General features: G+C 39.1%; 28 non-coding genes across 28 annotated transcripts; all 28 read left to right on the top strand.

Annotated features, from left to right (window-relative positions):
- The first annotated feature begins 5566 nt into the window (after positions 1-5566).
- TRNAS-UGA (transfer RNA serine (anticodon UGA)) lies at positions 5567-5648 on the top strand. Its single transcript has one exon. It is a non-coding gene; the product is annotated as a tRNA-Ser (tRNA).
- A 172-nt stretch (positions 5649-5820) lies between these two features.
- Positions 5821-5908, top strand: TRNAS-UGA (transfer RNA serine (anticodon UGA)). Its single transcript has one exon. It is a non-coding gene; the product is annotated as a tRNA-Ser (tRNA).
- A 271-nt stretch (positions 5909-6179) lies between these two features.
- Positions 6180-6261, top strand: TRNAS-UGA (transfer RNA serine (anticodon UGA)). Its single transcript has one exon. It is a non-coding gene; the product is annotated as a tRNA-Ser (tRNA).
- A 172-nt stretch (positions 6262-6433) lies between these two features.
- On the top strand, positions 6434-6515 carry TRNAS-UGA (transfer RNA serine (anticodon UGA)). The gene has a single exon. It is a non-coding gene; the product is annotated as a tRNA-Ser (tRNA).
- Positions 6516-6776: 261 nt separating this feature from the next.
- Positions 6777-6858, top strand: TRNAS-UGA (transfer RNA serine (anticodon UGA)). The gene has a single exon. It is a non-coding gene; the product is annotated as a tRNA-Ser (tRNA).
- A 274-nt stretch (positions 6859-7132) lies between these two features.
- On the top strand, positions 7133-7214 carry TRNAS-UGA (transfer RNA serine (anticodon UGA)). Its single transcript has one exon. It is a non-coding gene; the product is annotated as a tRNA-Ser (tRNA).
- A 283-nt stretch (positions 7215-7497) lies between these two features.
- TRNAS-UGA (transfer RNA serine (anticodon UGA)) lies at positions 7498-7582 on the top strand. Its single transcript has one exon. It is a non-coding gene; the product is annotated as a tRNA-Ser (tRNA).
- A 271-nt stretch (positions 7583-7853) lies between these two features.
- Positions 7854-7935, top strand: TRNAS-UGA (transfer RNA serine (anticodon UGA)). The gene has a single exon. It is a non-coding gene; the product is annotated as a tRNA-Ser (tRNA).
- Positions 7936-8107: 172 nt separating this feature from the next.
- TRNAS-UGA (transfer RNA serine (anticodon UGA)) lies at positions 8108-8195 on the top strand. The gene has a single exon. It is a non-coding gene; the product is annotated as a tRNA-Ser (tRNA).
- Positions 8196-8457: 262 nt separating this feature from the next.
- Positions 8458-8539, top strand: TRNAS-UGA (transfer RNA serine (anticodon UGA)). Its single transcript has one exon. It is a non-coding gene; the product is annotated as a tRNA-Ser (tRNA).
- A 285-nt stretch (positions 8540-8824) lies between these two features.
- On the top strand, positions 8825-8909 carry TRNAS-UGA (transfer RNA serine (anticodon UGA)). The gene has a single exon. It is a non-coding gene; the product is annotated as a tRNA-Ser (tRNA).
- Positions 8910-9180: 271 nt separating this feature from the next.
- Positions 9181-9262, top strand: TRNAS-UGA (transfer RNA serine (anticodon UGA)). Its single transcript has one exon. It is a non-coding gene; the product is annotated as a tRNA-Ser (tRNA).
- Positions 9263-9434: 172 nt separating this feature from the next.
- On the top strand, positions 9435-9522 carry TRNAS-UGA (transfer RNA serine (anticodon UGA)). Its single transcript has one exon. It is a non-coding gene; the product is annotated as a tRNA-Ser (tRNA).
- Positions 9523-9799: 277 nt separating this feature from the next.
- TRNAS-UGA (transfer RNA serine (anticodon UGA)) lies at positions 9800-9881 on the top strand. Its single transcript has one exon. It is a non-coding gene; the product is annotated as a tRNA-Ser (tRNA).
- A 510-nt stretch (positions 9882-10391) lies between these two features.
- Positions 10392-10473, top strand: TRNAS-UGA (transfer RNA serine (anticodon UGA)). Its single transcript has one exon. It is a non-coding gene; the product is annotated as a tRNA-Ser (tRNA).
- A 262-nt stretch (positions 10474-10735) lies between these two features.
- Positions 10736-10817, top strand: TRNAS-UGA (transfer RNA serine (anticodon UGA)). Its single transcript has one exon. It is a non-coding gene; the product is annotated as a tRNA-Ser (tRNA).
- Positions 10818-11098: 281 nt separating this feature from the next.
- Positions 11099-11183, top strand: TRNAS-UGA (transfer RNA serine (anticodon UGA)). Its single transcript has one exon. It is a non-coding gene; the product is annotated as a tRNA-Ser (tRNA).
- A 271-nt stretch (positions 11184-11454) lies between these two features.
- TRNAS-UGA (transfer RNA serine (anticodon UGA)) lies at positions 11455-11536 on the top strand. Its single transcript has one exon. It is a non-coding gene; the product is annotated as a tRNA-Ser (tRNA).
- Positions 11537-11708: 172 nt separating this feature from the next.
- TRNAS-UGA (transfer RNA serine (anticodon UGA)) lies at positions 11709-11796 on the top strand. Its single transcript has one exon. It is a non-coding gene; the product is annotated as a tRNA-Ser (tRNA).
- Positions 11797-12073: 277 nt separating this feature from the next.
- On the top strand, positions 12074-12155 carry TRNAS-UGA (transfer RNA serine (anticodon UGA)). Its single transcript has one exon. It is a non-coding gene; the product is annotated as a tRNA-Ser (tRNA).
- A 510-nt stretch (positions 12156-12665) lies between these two features.
- On the top strand, positions 12666-12747 carry TRNAS-UGA (transfer RNA serine (anticodon UGA)). The gene has a single exon. It is a non-coding gene; the product is annotated as a tRNA-Ser (tRNA).
- Positions 12748-13009: 262 nt separating this feature from the next.
- On the top strand, positions 13010-13091 carry TRNAS-UGA (transfer RNA serine (anticodon UGA)). Its single transcript has one exon. It is a non-coding gene; the product is annotated as a tRNA-Ser (tRNA).
- A 287-nt stretch (positions 13092-13378) lies between these two features.
- TRNAS-UGA (transfer RNA serine (anticodon UGA)) lies at positions 13379-13463 on the top strand. The gene has a single exon. It is a non-coding gene; the product is annotated as a tRNA-Ser (tRNA).
- Positions 13464-13725: 262 nt separating this feature from the next.
- On the top strand, positions 13726-13807 carry TRNAS-UGA (transfer RNA serine (anticodon UGA)). The gene has a single exon. It is a non-coding gene; the product is annotated as a tRNA-Ser (tRNA).
- A 271-nt stretch (positions 13808-14078) lies between these two features.
- Positions 14079-14160, top strand: TRNAS-UGA (transfer RNA serine (anticodon UGA)). The gene has a single exon. It is a non-coding gene; the product is annotated as a tRNA-Ser (tRNA).
- A 172-nt stretch (positions 14161-14332) lies between these two features.
- Positions 14333-14420, top strand: TRNAS-UGA (transfer RNA serine (anticodon UGA)). The gene has a single exon. It is a non-coding gene; the product is annotated as a tRNA-Ser (tRNA).
- Positions 14421-14697: 277 nt separating this feature from the next.
- TRNAS-UGA (transfer RNA serine (anticodon UGA)) lies at positions 14698-14779 on the top strand. Its single transcript has one exon. It is a non-coding gene; the product is annotated as a tRNA-Ser (tRNA).
- Positions 14780-15289: 510 nt separating this feature from the next.
- TRNAS-UGA (transfer RNA serine (anticodon UGA)) lies at positions 15290-15371 on the top strand. Its single transcript has one exon. It is a non-coding gene; the product is annotated as a tRNA-Ser (tRNA).
- The last annotated feature ends 210 nt before the right edge of the window (positions 15372-15581 follow it).

The following is a 15581-nucleotide window of genomic DNA, read 5'->3' as shown; positions in this document are numbered from 1 at the left end:
ACTTCCCCGACAACAGTTCTTAGTGTGTCCCTTTGAGTACCACTCACTTGTGCCTCGACACAAATAAGTACTATCACTCTACTTGCGTCAAGTGTTGTCAACAATCTTAAGTAGATGAGAATCTGTGTAAATATCACCGAGTAGTCAATAAAGACGCCGCACTTAACCGAATCATGGCAGTAATAACACACATACGCATGGTGTAGTGTAAGGTTTAGCGGACTCAGACGGACACATTGCCTTGCATACAGTTTCTTGTTTGTTTATTTGTTTGGTGTTTTTCAATGAAAACAAAATATCAGAAAAGTGTGTAAGGGGCGAATGCCGGGTTACGTTTATTTCGCGGTAACCCGGCTTTCGCCATTATGCACTCCCAGAAGAAGGTATGGGATCCTTATATCGATGCTGTTTTGTAAAACACTCATTTAATTATCATATTTTCCCGTCGCGTACACGAGCGGGAGGGATGTTCAGTTATTCACGTTGATGGCAATGATGTTTCAAGAAAACAACATCTCTAAATACCCCAACCCAACCAGTCAATCATCATTATTGTCGCTGAATACTTAAAATATCTAAGTGTCTAAACAAGTCAGAATAGTGGTTTATTCTTATTCAAATTGTTTGATGGAACCACCCCAATGCCTTCTTCTTTTAATTTGGTTCATACATGAGAATATTGTCCTACAAACGGTCTGTTTAAAACTATTGAACATTGAATATATTACAAAATGCAATACAAAATCAGAATACCAATTAGCAGGCTAATTAGAAGAGAGTCAATACGTAGTGATTACTGGGCTTGTTAAAGATACAAGTGAATTGGAGAGCGCGTCATTAGTCGATCAAGTCCTAGCCCGATATCAGCACTACACATCATTCCGCCTTGTTTACAATCTAGAAAAATGTTGAAAATGTTAAAAAAATAAATCAAAGAGGAGACTACAACTCAAATTCAAACAAACTAAGAATATGTACGTTGTTCGATTCCAAAACATCGTCAAAACTTAGAAATAGAAAAAGTGAAATAATTGATGGCATTAGTTGAAAAATTTGACAATTAAATATATAATATCTACCAATTGATAACAACGGCAATAACAAGCGAGTTTCCGTTTTTTTCAATAAATGTTTCATGCATTAGGTCGAATTTATGGGAGCTTTTTTAGACTTCAATTTTAGATTTTTAGCGACGTTTGCTTCCTTGTATGTTTCTTTTGTGAAGAAAAGTCATACACTGGTACCAGCTTGAAAACTTTTGCGGATGGATCATTTGCTGGTTCCAGAATACTGCATTGCATCTGGTAAAAGTAGTGGACGTCACCGAAATCATCCACGTTGGGGTGCAGCTGACGTGATTTTCACAGTACCGTTGGCCATCATTTCAATGCCTACGGACTCCAGCACGTATTGAGATGATGCCTGTGGACTTTGCAGAAATCTATTGACAGTGGCAGAAGACTTGTCACCTAGATAAACAGTGAAAAATGAAAGATGAGTTATTGTTTTTTCTAAAACTGCGTAACATAAACTGTCGAAGAAATGATTTTTCTATATTTTTTTTTTGCTGCGCCAACTGATAATTATAGCTTAGGGTATATTGCAGCACACCCCCTCCTCACACACATATCTGACAGATCGTACTCGGAGTGCACGCGTAAATGGCAGTCTGTCCACTACATCCCCTGTCCAAATTATAGTACCATGGGCCTCGATATTGGGCCCTTCCTACTTCAGCAGATGATATTAATCAAATTCGAAGGTCTTAACATAATGACTTTTTTTTAAATCAGTGAATGGAGGGATATAAATTGATATGTTTTAAATGCAGATAAAACCAAATCAATGATTTTCGACACACACCAGCTCTTAGATCGTAAGCTGAACATGTTTATTTTATTATCTAGACCAGTGATTTCAACATAGTTGTTAACAAATTTAAATACCTGGGAGTTATGTTGGAGGATCATGGATGGCATGTGGTGGTACGATTAAAATCATCAACGGAAGATACAGTCAGCAGTTTCATCAACATTTCATAAATTTTTGCTCAAAAACTAACAACTCTGTTTACAAGAGCAGCATTTACTTATTTGATATTTTTTTCCGTTTGGATAAGGGCAAGAACACTAATTCTATAGATGCATTTCTTTGTAGAACGTAGTGCTCAAATCAACCAGGAAATGCGTATGTTTAAAACTGTAGTGTGAAAAATATTTTTAATATCTAGTATTGCGAATCTAGTAGTACAACTATTTGCGAGACTCCATTAAAAATAATAAAACTTCTTTTGAAGAAACATTACTTGGAATATTCTGATTAAATATGGTACAAATAATTATTACACATACATGCACTACGAAATATCCTCTGTAATTTTGGTGATATAATTATATAAAGTACTGTACTATGGGAAGTTATGTATTTACATGCGATGTTCCTATTCACCTACCTCGCTTTATGTGATAGTGCGACATTCGTCCACCCGCAGTTAACTGCATACTGGTACCTACATCAGCACAGTCTGAGTATCGAGCACTGTATGTAGCCAGATACCAACGCTGACTCGATCTCGGAGTAGGACAACATGGCAGTGGGCGTGTACACGGTAGAGTAGAGTAGTTATTTCAAATATTGTTCAGTAGTTAGTTAAGGTAGAGATGCATGTTCGTGGGCACTTGGGAGTTAAATTTTTGTTTTTGCTTTTTATTATCCAAACAGTCTTGGCTATAGACTGTTAAAATTTTGTAGAATTGTGAATAGTGGCACCTATTCAAAAAAAACGATTTTAAAATATAGATAACAGGTGCAAACATTCTCTCTTTTGAATGCTTAGCAAGATTTAGCAAGGCTGTACATAAACAATAAAAAAGAAACATAGTGAAAAAAAGAAATGACGGGATTTTCATATTATGCACTATATTTAACTTTTAACAAAACGATATACATTTAAATTTGGACCTGTTACAGCCATTTTAATTATGAGCATTAGCAAACTTCTTACTGAGTGAATTGTTATGCAAATTAGCAATTATCTCAGCTTCTTTTTAGCGCACATCCCAGAACTTTAAACAAAAATAGCTCCTAGACGCTTTTCACATTTTCAATAAATGATTGACAATGTGTTTATCTTCAAAACGCCGTCGGGGCGTTGTTTGTGGTTGAACACTGTTACAACAATCGTACAGACAACTGGCCTGGGTGTTAATTTATGCATAAACTTGAAATTTTGACAGGAAACAGAAGCATGGTTTAGAAGCTAATTTTTGTTAAATCACTTTTGACCAAAAAGCACATTTTTGTGCATATTTCAAACTACAGTGTTCATAAAAAAATACTATCAAAATTTTAAAATTCTTACAATAAGCTTTCCGAAAATATATAGTTTTGTGGACAAGGGAGGTCATCTTAGTTTCCTAATTAACGAACCTGTCAGGTAAACTGCATCTCTACCTTAAGTGGGGCTGATAATAGATAATTAATTTTAATATTAATTACACTTTTTGTTTTCGCTACTATTTACTGAGATATACGTTTTTAGGTGACGTACTATTTTTTTTGGGGGGGGGGGGTTCTTTAAATAAGGCTTTCAACCAATGCGCTTATTATTTCAATTTACAGTACGTATCCGTAATACAATGCGCAAATTTGTAAACAAAAAAACTTCATCACCAATTTTAGTTGAAGCTCAAATTTCCATTATTTCCTCTGTCCCATGCAGTTCCAGGTCACATGACACAACTAACAACTATGTCTGACGTTAAAAGAGGCTACCCTTTCCGTTTCTTTGTAAATTACGAGAGGTGTACCTGGAAAACATTTTCTGGCATCGGTGGTATTTATGTGAGTAACACAAATCTCTCAACATTTAAACACGCAGGGCCGTTCCTAATTGCCGTGCTATTTAAATGCGTAGACGAATGTCTGCGAGGCACATCAACGTAATGGACTACGTTTACACCACCAATAAATGTTCACGCGTGGTCGTGCGTTAAAAAAACACAATCAACATATATATTTGAAGACCATTGCTACGTCATTTTGTCATCACAGAAGAGCTGTGCCGCTAGGGGGCGCGATTTCCAATAATGGTATAAACAATGTGAAAAAAGTTATACCCTATCATCTCGCCATTATATTCAAAACAATCATATGGGTGTTCATTACGTGCCCATTCACTCTGTTATTAAAATCGCATTACTTTTCCACAGGAACCGGATGCTTATCGTGTAGATATTGACAATTTTGAGACGTACGAAGACCCTCTAGACATACCATTAATGGTTTCGTTCAGCACTACAGATATCATATAATATGATCAGGCACCTGGCAAGGAAGAAGATGCAACACATAATTAACATAGTTTTAACTGTAGTTACACACGTAAAGTCATTAGGCATGTACACAGGTTTGAACAAATAATGAACAAGTACAATCTCCAGTAAGAATGACTCCACGATCGTAATAATTAAGGCGTGCTGGTCATATAAATATGGCACATATTTACTTCTGCTAAACTATACCCTGATGCCCACCACTTACATACTCACTTACCCACAATTCCCCAAATCTACACAACCATCTATTTACTCAGTCACATACCCAAATGTTTGTTGCGTTCAACAGAGCATACTGTGGTGTATATCGATGTGAAAACGTTAATCACAGGTTCCGTTAATATTTCAACGACATACCTGGAAAGAGACGAGTTTGAGGACCCACAAGCCGTGAGAACGGCGGCTGACTGTGAGCTAAATGATGGTACCAACGATGGGGGCGCTTACTTCTACAGATCAGATGTGTACATTCCGACGGCCATGACGTCGCACTTCGATATTGAGGCTGCTTTGATCGACGGTTACTTATTACGCTATGTGGGTGATTATTCTGACTGCGGTGTGCCATCAACGAGCATCGCTGTGAGTAGCGGAGGCAGTTTAAAAGTTTTTCACTTAAATAGAGGTAAGGCGTTTATTTCATACAATTACTGACGATTCTCAGATTGCTACAGATCCATTATAACCAACAGCGTGTAAACTACCCAGTTAACATTCTTCAAAATATATTCAACTACGTTACTTGGTATTAACAAATTTAAAAACAAGCAAAAGTACAACAAAATGGCAGATTAAAAGTAGTTATTCAAATAGAGGTCGGTACGACACTGCATCTGATCTTCATGTGCAATTAAACGTAATCAACAAAGGAGATCAACAGTCATTGACAAGATCAACAGACTTATACATGTATACATGATTGTATACATGATTTGTCATTGCATCAACTGCGCAGGTTCGAACCCTGCTCGCATCGAATGTTTTAGAACACATCGTTGAACCGCTGTATACATGATTGGCCGTAGATCAACCGCAAGAACGCATGCAAATTATGAAAATGATTCGCATTGGCCCAAAGTTTACATTATATATATCACCTAATGCCATTTTCATCTCGTAAAAGAGAAAACAGGCGCCTAAAATTGAGTCAATGTTATGTAACAAATGCAAATACAATGACAACAAATTTTCAGCCAGAATTTTTAGGCGAACTCTTCATTGCATCAACTGCTGTGATGGCCGAGTGGTTAAGGTGTTGGACTTGAAATCCAATGGGGTCTCCCCGTGCAGGTTCGAACCTTGCTCGCAGCGAAGGTTTTTGAAAACCTCGTTGCACCGCTTTAAACATTGTTGGCCGTTGGGGGACAACCGCAAGAACGCATGCAAATTAAGAAAATGATTCGCATTGGCACCAAGTTTATATTATATAATGACAACAATTTTGAAGCCAAAACTTTTAGGAGCACTTTTAATTGCATCAACTGCTGTGATGGCCGAGTGGTTAAGGTGTTGTTGGACTTGAAATCTAATGGGGTCTCCCCGCGCAGCAGGTTCGAACCCTGCTCGCAGCGAATGTTTTAGAACACCTCGTTGCACCGCTGTATACATGATTGGCCGTAGATCAACCGCAAGAACACATGCAAATTAAGAAAATGATTCGCATTGGCACCAAGTTTACATTATATATATATATCACTTAATGCCATTTACGTCTCGTAAAAAAGAAAAACAAGTGCGTGAACTTGACGTCAATGTTATGTAACATGTCATGTAACAAATACAAATAAAATGACAACAATTTTGAAGCCAAAATTTTTAGGAGCACTTGCCATTGCATCAACTGCTGTGATGGCCGAGTGTTTAAGGCGTTGGACTTGAAATCCAATGGGGTCTCCCCGTGCAGGTTCGAACCCTGCTCGCAGCGAAGGTTTTTGAACACCTCGTTGCACCGCTTTAAACATTGTTGGCCGTTGGGGGACAACCGCAAGAACGCATGCAAATTAAGAAAATGATTCGCATTGGCACCAAGTTTATATTATATAATGACAACAATTTTGAAGCCAAAATTTTTAGGAGCACTTGCCATTGCATCAACTGCTGTGATGGCCGAGTGTTTAAGGCGTTGGACTTGAAATCCAATGGGGTCTCCCCGTGCAGGTTCGAACCCTGCTCGCAGCGAATGTTTTAGAACACCTCGTTGCACCGCTGTATACATGATTGGCCGTAGATCAACCGCAAGAACACATGCAAATTAAGAAAATGATTCGCATTGGCACCAAGTTTACATTATATATATATATATCACTTAATGCCATTCACGTCTCCTAAAAGAGAAAAACAAGTGGGTGAACTTGATGTCAATGTCATGTAACACATGCAAAGAAAATGACAACAATTTTTCAGCCAAAATTTTGTTTAGCACTTGTCATTGCATCAACTGCTGTGATGGCCGAGTGGTTAAGGCGTTGGACTTGAAATCCAAAGGGGTCTCCCCGCGCAGGTTCGAACACTGCTCGCAGCGAATGTTTTAGAACACCTCGTTGCACCGCTGTATACATGATTGGCCGTAGATCAACCGCAAGAACGCATGCAAATTAGAAAATGATTCGCATTGGCACCAAGTTTACATTATATATATATCACTTAATGCCATTTACATCTCGTAAAAAAGAAAAACAAGTGCGTGAACTTGACGTCAATGTTATGTATCATGTCAATGTCATGTAACAAATGCAAATAAAATAACAACAAATTTTAAGCCAACATTTTTCGGGGCACTTGTCATTGCATCAACTGCTGTGATGGCCGAGTGGTTAAGGCGTTGGACTTGAAATCCAATGGGGTCTCCCCGCGCAGGTTCGAACCCTGCTCGCAGCGTATGTTTTAGAACACCTCGTTGCACCGCTGTATACATGATTGTGCGTAGATGAACCGCAAGAACACACGCAAATTAAGAAAATGATTCGCATTGGCACCAAGTTTACATTATATATATACATATATATATATATCACTTAATGCCATTTACATTTCGTAAAAAAGAAAAACATGTGCGTGAACTTGACGTCAATGTTATGTATCATGTCATGTAACAAATGCAAATAAAATAACAACAAATTTTAAGCCAACATTTTTAGGAGCACTTGTCATTGCATCAACTGCTGTGATGGCCGAGTGGTTAAGGCGTTGGACTTGAAATCCAATGGGGTCTCCCCGCGCAGCAGGTTTGAACCCTGCTCGCAGCGAATGTTTTAGAACACCTCGTTGCACCGCTGTATACATGATTGGCCGTAGATCAACCGCAAGAACACATGCAAATTAAGAAAATGATTCGCATTGGCACCAAGTTTACATTATATATATATATCACTTAATGCCATTTACGTCTCGTAAAAAAGAAAAACAAGTGCGTGAACTTGACGTCAATGTTATGTAACATGTCATGTAACAAATACAAATAAAATGACAACAATTTTGAAGCCAAAATTTTTAGGAGCACTTGCCATTGCATCAACTGCTGTGATGGCCGAGTGTTTAAGGCGTTGGACTTGAAATCCAATGGGGTCTCTCCGTGCAGGTTCGAACCCTGCTCGCAGCGAAGGTTTTTGAACACCTCGTTGCACCGCTTTAAACATTGTTGGCCGTTGGGGGACAACCGCAAGAACGCATGCAAATTAAGAAAATGATTCGCATTGGCACCAAGTTTATATTATATAATGACAACAATTTTGAAGCCAAAACTTTTAGGAGCACTTTTAATTGCATCAACTGCTGTGATGGCCGAGTGGTTAAGGCGTTGTTGGACTTGAAATCTAATGGGGTCTCCCCGCGCAGCAGGTTCGAACCCTGCTCGCAGCGAATGTTTTAGAACACCTCGTTGCACCGCTGTATACATGATTGGCCGTAGATCAACCGCAAGAACACATGCAAATTAAGAAAATGATTCGCATTGGCACCAAGTTTACATTATATATATATGACTTGGTGCCATTTACATCTCTTAAAAGAGAGAAACAAGTGCGTGAACTTGACGTCAATGTAATGTCATGTAACAAATGCAAATAAAATAACAACAAATTTTAAGCCAACATTTTTAGGAGCACTTGTCCTTGCATCAACTGCTGTGATGGCCGAGTGGTTAAGGCGTTGGACTTGAAATCCAATGGGGTCTCCCCGCGCAGGTTCGAACCCTGCTCGCAGCGTATGTTTTAGAACACCTCGTTGCACCGCTGTATACATGATTGTGCGTAGATCAACCGCAAGAACACACGCAAATTAAGAAAATGATTCACATTGGCACCAAGTTTACATTATATATATACATATATATATATATATCACTTAATGCCATTTACATTTCGTAAAAAAGAAAAACATGTGCGTGAACTTGACGTCAATGTTATGTATCATGTCATGTAACAATTGCAAATAAAATAACAACAAATTTTAAGCCAACATTTTTAGGAGCACTTGTCATTGCATCAACTGCTGTGATGGCCGAGTGGTTAAGGCGTTGGACTTGAAATCCAATGGGGTCTCCCCGCGCAGCAGGTTTGAACCCTGCTCGCAGCGAATGTTTTAGAACACCTCGTTGCACCGCTGTATACATGATTGGCCGTAGATCAACCGCAAGAACACATGCAAATTAAGAAAATGATTCGCATTGGCACCAAGTTTACATTATATATATATATCACTTAATGCCATTTACGTCTCGTAAAAAAGAAAAACAAGTGCGTGAACTTGACGTCAATGTTATGTAACATGTCATGTAACAAATACAAATAAAATGACAACAATTTTGAAGCCAAAATTTTTAGGAGCACTTGCCATTGCATCAACTGCTGTGATGGCCGAGTGTTTAAGGCGTTGGACTTGAAATCCAATGGGGTATCCCCGTGCAGGTTCGAACCCTGCTCGCAGCGAAGGTTTTTGAACACCTCGTTGCACCGCTTTAAACATTGTTGGCCGTTGGGGGACAACCGCAAGAACGCATGCAAATTAAGAAAATGATTCGCATTGGCACGAAGTTTATATTATATAATGACAACAATTTTGAAGCCAAAAGTTTTAGGAGCACTTTTAATTGCATAAACTGCTGTGATGGCCGAGTGGTTAAGGCGTTGTTGGACTTGAAATTTAATGGGGTCTCCCCGCGCAGCAGGTTCGAACCCTGCTCGCAGCGAATGTTTTAGAACACCTCGTTGCACCGCTGTATACATGATTGGCCGTAGATCAACCGCAAGAACACATGCAAATTAAGAAAATGATTCGCATTGGCACCAAGTTTACATTATATATATATATCACTTAATGCCATTCACGTCTCGTAAAAGAGAAAAACAAGTGGGTGAACTTGATGTCAATTTCATGTAACATGTCAATGTCATGTAACACATGCAAAGAAAATGACAACAATTTTTCAGCCAAAATTTTTTTTAGCACTTGTCATTGCATCAACTGCTGTGATGGCCGAGTGGTTAAGGCGTTGGACTTGAAATCCAATGGGGTCTCCCCGCGCAGGTTCGAACCCTGCTCGCAGCGAATGTTTTAGAACACCTCGTTGCACCGCTGTATACATGATTGTGCGTAGATCAACCGCAAGAACGCATGCAAATTATGAAAATGATTCTCATTGGCACCAAGTTTACATTATATATATATATGAGTTAATGCCATTTACATCACTTAAAAGAGAAAAACAGGTGCGTGAACTTGACGTCAATGTTATGTAACATGGCAATGTCATGTAACACATGCAAATAAAATGACAACAAATTTTCAGCCAAATTTTTTAGGAGCACTTGTCATTGCATCAACTGCTGTGATGGCCGAGTGGTTAAGGCGTTGGACTTGAAATGATTCGCATTGGCACCAAGTTTACATTATATATATATATCACTTAATGCCATTCACGTCTCGTAAAAGAGAAAAACAAGTGGGTGAACTTGATGTCAATTTCATGTAACATGTCAATGTCATGTAACACATGCAAAGAAAATGACAACAATTTTTCAGCCAAAATTTTTTTTAGCACTTGTCATTGCATCAACTGCTGTGATGGCCGAGTGGTTAAGGCGTTGGACTTGAAATCCAATGGGGTCTCCCCGCGCAGGTTCGAACCCTGCTCGCAGCGAATGTTTTAGAACACCTCGTTGCACCGCTGTATACATGATTGGCCGTAGATCAACCGCAAGAACACATGCAAATTAAGAAAATGATTCGCATTGGCACCAAGTTTACATTATATATATATGACTTGGTGCCATTTACATCTCTTAAAAGAGAGAAACAAGTGCGTGAACTTGACGTCAATGTAATGTCATGTAACAAATGCAAATAAAATAACAACAAATTTTAAGCCAACATTTTTAGGAGCACTTGTCATTGCATCAACTGCTGTGATGGCCGAGTGGTTAAGGCGTTGGACTTGAAATCCAATGGGGTCTCCCCGCGCAGGTTCGAACCCTGCTCGCAGCGTATGTTTTAGAACACCTCGTTGCACCGCTGTATACATGATTGTGCGTAGATCAACCGCAAGAACACACGCAAATTAAGAAAATGATTCACATTGGCACCAAGTTTACATTATATATATACATATATATATATCACTTAATGCCATTTACATTTCGTAAAAAAGAAAAACATGTGCGTGAACTTGACGTCAATGTTATGTATCATGTCATGTAACAATTGCAAATAAAATAACAACAAATTTTAAGCCAACATTTTTAGGAGCACTTGTCATTGCATCAACTGCTGTGATGGCCGAGTGGTTAAGGCGTTGGACTTGAAATCCAATGGGGTCTCCCCGCGCAGCAGGTTTGAACCCTGCTCGCAGCGAATGTTTTAGAACACCTCGTTGCACCGCTGTATACATGATTGGCCGTAGATCAACCGCAAGAACACATGCAAATTAAGAAAATGATTCGCATTGGCACCAAGTTTACATTATATATATATATCACTTAATGCCATTTACGTCTCGTAAAAAAGAAAAACAAGTGCGTGAACTTGACGTCAATGTTATGTAACATGTCATGTAACAAATACAAATAAAATGACAACAATTTTGAAGCCAAAATTTTTAGGAGCACTTGCCATTGCATCAACTGCTGTGATGGCCGAGTGTTTAAGGCGTTGGGCTTGAAATCCAATGGGGTATCCCCGTGCAGGTTCGAACCCTGCTCGCAGCGAAGGTTTTTGAACACCTCGTTGCACCGCTTTAAACATTGTTGGCCGTTGGGGGACAACCGCAAGAACGCATGCAAATTAAGAAAATGATTCGCATTGGCACGAAGTTTATATTATATAATGACAACAATTTTGAAGCCAAAAGTTTTAGGAGCACTTTTAATTGCATAAACTGCTGTGATGGCCGAGTGGTTAAGGCGTTGTTGGACTTGAAATTTAATGGGGTCTCCCCGCGCAGCAGGTTCGAACCCTGCTCGCAGCGAATGTTTTAGAACACCTCGTTGCACCGCTGTATACATGATTGGCCGTAGATCAACCGCAAGAACACATGCAAATTAAGAAAATGATTCGCATTGGCACCAAGTTTACATTATATATATATATCACTTAATGCCATTCACGTCTCGTAAAAGAGAAAAACAAGTGGGTGAACTTGATGTCAATTTCATGTAACATGTCAATGTCATGTAACACATGCAAAGAAAATGACAACAATTTTTCAGCCAAAATTTTTTTTAGCACTTGTCATTGCATCAACTGCTGTGATGGCCGAGTGGTTAAGGCGTTGGACTTGAAATCCAATGGGGTCTCCCCGCGCAGGTTCGAACCCTGCTCGCAGCGAATGTTTTAGAACACCTCGTTGCACCGCTGTATACATGATTGTGCGTAGATCAACCGCAAGAACGCATGCAAATTATGAAAATGATTCTCATTGGCACCAAGTTTACATTATATATATATATGAGTTAATGCCATTTACATCACTTAAAAGAGAAAAACAGGTGCGTAAACTTGACGTCAATGTTATGTAACATGGCAATGTCATGTAACACATGCAAATAAAATGACAACAAATTTTCAGCCAAATTTTTTAGGAGCACTTGTCATTGCATCAACTGCTGTGATGGCCGAGTGGTTAAGGCGTTGGACTTGAAATGATTCGCATTGGCACCAAGTTTACATTATATATATATATCACTTAATGCCATTCACGTCTCGTAAAAGAGAAAAACAAGTGGGTGAACTTGATGTCAATTTCATGTAACATGTCAATGTCATGTAACACATGCAAAGAAAATGACAACAATTTTTCAGCCAAAATTTTTTTTAGCACTTGTCATTGCATCAACTGCTGTGATGGCCGAGTGGTTAAGGCGTTGGACTTGAAATCCAATGGGGTCTCCCCGCGCAGGTTCGAACCCTGCTCGCAGCGAATGTTTTAGAACACCTCGTTGCACCGCTGTATACATGATTGGCCGTAGATCAACCGCAAGAACGCATGCAATTTAAGAAAATAATTCGCATTGGCACCAAGTTTACATTATATATATATGACTTGGTGCCATTTACATCTCTTAAAAGAGAGAAACAAGTGCGTGAACTTGACGTCAATGTAATGTCATGTAACAAATGCAAATAAAATAACAACAAATTTTAAGCCAACATTTTTAGGAGCACTTGTCATTGCATCAACTGCTGTGATGGCTGAGTGGTTAAGGCGTTGGACTTGAAATCCAATGGGATCTCCCCGCGCAGGTTCGAACCCTGCTCGCAGCGTATGTTTTAGAACACCTCGTTGCACCGCTGTATACATGATTGTGCGTAGATCAACCGCAAGAACACACGCAAATTAAGAAAATGATTCGCATTGGCACCAAGTTTACATTATATATATACATATATATATATATATATCACTTAATGCCATTTACATTTCGTAAAAAAGAAAAACATGTGCGTGAACTTGACGTCAATGTTATGTATCATGTCATGTAACAAATGCAAATAAAATAACAACAAATTTTAAGCCAACATTTTTAGGAGCACTTGTCATTGCACCAACTGCTGTGATGGCCGAGTGGTTAAGGCGTTGGACTTGAAATCCAATGGGGTCTCCCCGCGCAGCAGGTTTGAACCCTGCTCGCAGCGAATGTTTTAGAACACCTCGTTGCACCGCTGTATACATGATTGGCCGTAGATCAACCGCAAGAACACATGCAAATTAAGAAAATGATTCGCATTGGCACCAAGTTTACATTATATATATATGACTTGGTGCCATTTACATCTCTTAAAAGAGAGAAACAAGTGCGTGAACTTGACGTCAATGTAATGTCATGTAACAAATGCAAATAAAATAACAACAAATTTTAAGCCAACATTTTTAGGAGCACTTGTCATTGCATCAACTGCTGTGATGGCCGAGTGGTTAAGGCGTTGGACTTGAAATCCAATGGGGTCTCCCCGCGCAGGTTCGAACCCTGCTCGCAGCGTATGTTTTAGAACACCTCGTTGCACCGCTGTATACATGATTGTGCGTAGATCAACCGCAAGAACACACGCAAATTAAGAAAATGATTCACATTGGCACCAAGTTTACATTATATATATATATCACTTAATGCCATTTACGTCTCGTAAAAAAGAAAAACAAGTGCGTGAACTTGACGTCAATGTTATGTAACATGTCATGTAACAAATACAAATAAAATGACAACAATTTTGAAGCCAAAATTTTTAGGAGCACTTGCCATTGCATCAACTGCTGTGATGGCCGAGTGTTTAAGGCGTTGGACTTGAAATCCAATGGGGTATCCCCGTGCAGGTTCGAACCCTGCTCGCAGCGAAGGTTTTTGAACACCTCGTTGCACCGCTTTAAACATTGTTGGCCGTTGGGGGACAACCGCAAGAACGCATGCAAATTAAGAAAATGATTCGCATTGGCACGAAGTTTATATTATATAATGACAACAATTTTGAAGCCAAAAGTTTTAGGAGCACTTTTAATTGCATAAACTGCTGTGATGGCCGAGTGGTTAAGGCGTTGTTGGACTTGAAATTTAATGGGGTCTCCCCGCGCAGCAGGTTCGAACCCTGCTCGCAGCGAATGTTTTAGAACACCTCGTTGCACCGCTGTATACATGATTGGCCGTAGATCAACCGCAAGAACACATGCAAATTAAGAAAATGATTCGCATTGGCACCAAGTTTACATTATATATATATATCACTTAATGCCATTCACGTCTCGTAAAAGAGAAAAACAAGTGGGTGAACTTGATGTCAATTTCATGTAACATGTCAATGTCATGTAACACATGCAAAGAAAATGACAACAATTTTTCAGCCAAAATTTTTTTTAGCACTTGTCATTGCATCAACTGCTGTGATGGCCGAGTGGTTAAGGCGTTGGACTTGAAATCCAATGGGGTCTCCCCGCGCAGGTTCGAACCCTGCTCGCAGCGAATGTTTTAGAACACCTCGTTGCACCGCTGTATACATGATTGTGCGTAGATCAACCGCAAGAACGCATGCAAATTATGAAAATGATTCTCATTGGCACCAAGTTTACATTATATATATATATGAGTTAATGCCATTTACATCACTTAAAAGAGAAAAACAGGTGCGTGAACTTGACGTCAATGTTATGTAACATGGCAATGTCATGTAACACATGCAAATAAAATGACAACAAATTTTCAGCCAAATTTTTTAGGAGCACTTGTCATTGCATCAACTGCTGTGATGGCCGAGTGGTTAAGGCGTTGGACTTGAAATGATTCGCATTGGCACCAAGTTTACATTATATATATATATCACTTAATGCCATTCACGTCTCGTAAAAGAGAAAAACAAGTGGGTGAACTTGATGTCAATTTCATGTAACATGTCAATGTCATGTAACACATGCAAAGAAAATGACAACAATTTTTCAGCCAAAATTTTTTTTAGCACTTGTCATTGCATCAACTGCTGTGATGGCCGAGTGGTTAAGGCGTTGGACTTGAAATCCAATGGGGTCTCCCCGCGCAGGTTCGAACCCTGCTCGCAGCGAATGTTTTAGAACACCTCGTTGCACCGCTGTATACATGATTGGCCGTAGATCAACCGCAAGAACGCATGCAATTTAAGAAAATAATTCGCATTGGCACCAAGTTTACATTATATATATATGACTTGGTGCCATTTACATCTCTTAAAAGAGAGAAACAAGTGCGTGAACTTGACGTCAATGTAATGTCATGTAACAAATGCAAATAAAAT

The sequence above is a fragment of the Saccoglossus kowalevskii genome, chromosome 4, assembly GCF_978046115.1.
Source record: "Saccoglossus kowalevskii chromosome 4, keSacKowa6.1, whole genome shotgun sequence".
NCBI lineage: Eukaryota > Metazoa > Hemichordata > Enteropneusta > Harrimaniidae > Saccoglossus > Saccoglossus kowalevskii.
Note: the sequence above shows the minus strand (reverse complement) of the source record. Positions and strands in the feature narration are given on the sequence as shown.